Here is a 930-nt window from a genome sequence, read left to right on the forward strand (position 1 = left end):
TCCAGGGCCTCATATCGCTAAGCACGCATTCTGTCCCTGAACTACATTCCTAGCCTGCCCAACATCTTACTATGTAGCCAGGCTGGCCTTGGATGCAAGAGCCTTCTCTCTCAGCCTTCCAAAGTAGCTGGGATTACAGGTGCACACCACTGTCCCTGGCATGATTCCATTCTTTACTAATAATCCCCTTCTTCTGAATTCGTGCCTAGCTCGATTCACCTAATTAAGCAATCTTAACCTGGCTCCTAAAATAGCCCAGCACTAATCTTTGTCTTTTAAAACCTCATGCCTCTTCTCTCTTTGAATCATCACTACAGGAGCAGGCGGTGGCGGCAGCTTCTTTTGCAACTATGGACAAGATTAAGGCTCCGGATCTTCTCGGCAAGAAGAAAGAAGAGCTGTTGAAACAGCTGGACGACCCAAAGGTGGAGCTGTCACAGCTGTGCATCGCCAAAGTGACAGGCGACGTGGCGTCCAAGCTCTCCAAGATGGGAGCTGTCCACAAATCCATCTCCCGTGTTCTCAGTGTCTTCAACCAGACCTAGAAGGAAAACCTCAGGAACTATCACAAGGGCAAGAAGTACAAGGCTCTGGACCTGCGGGCCAAGGGGACGCGAGCCGTGTGCCGCTGGCTCAGCAAGCGCGAGGAGAAGCTGAAGTCCAAGAAGCAGCCACGGAAGAAACTGCCGTACCCTCTGTGCAAGTCCGCTGTCAAGGCCTGATTGGCGTGACAATAAAACTCAAACTCAGAAAAAAAAAAAAAAAAGAATGGATCACCACTATAGTGCTGATTATTTATTCCTTCCTGATATTCAAAGACTTCATGATCATCTCTTCTTTGGGAATGCTTTTGTGCTTATGTAAGACTGCTCCTACTTAGCACTGATTGAGCACTGAGCATCCTCTTTCACTGTTCTGAAGGATGTGTGT

The 930-nt window shown here is 48.3% G+C and overlaps 1 pseudogene; it reads left to right on the forward strand.

Annotated features, from left to right (window-relative positions):
• The window catches only part of LOC105741502, a 39,658-nt pseudogene extending 38,936 nt beyond the window's left edge, over window positions 1-722 (forward strand).
• The last annotated feature ends 208 nt before the right edge of the window (window positions 723-930 follow it).

The sequence above is a fragment of the Octodon degus genome, unplaced genomic scaffold (assembly GCF_000260255.1).
Source record: "Octodon degus isolate 3935 unplaced genomic scaffold, OctDeg1.0 scaffold00001, whole genome shotgun sequence".
Taxonomy (NCBI): Eukaryota; Metazoa; Chordata; class Mammalia; order Rodentia; family Octodontidae; genus Octodon; species Octodon degus.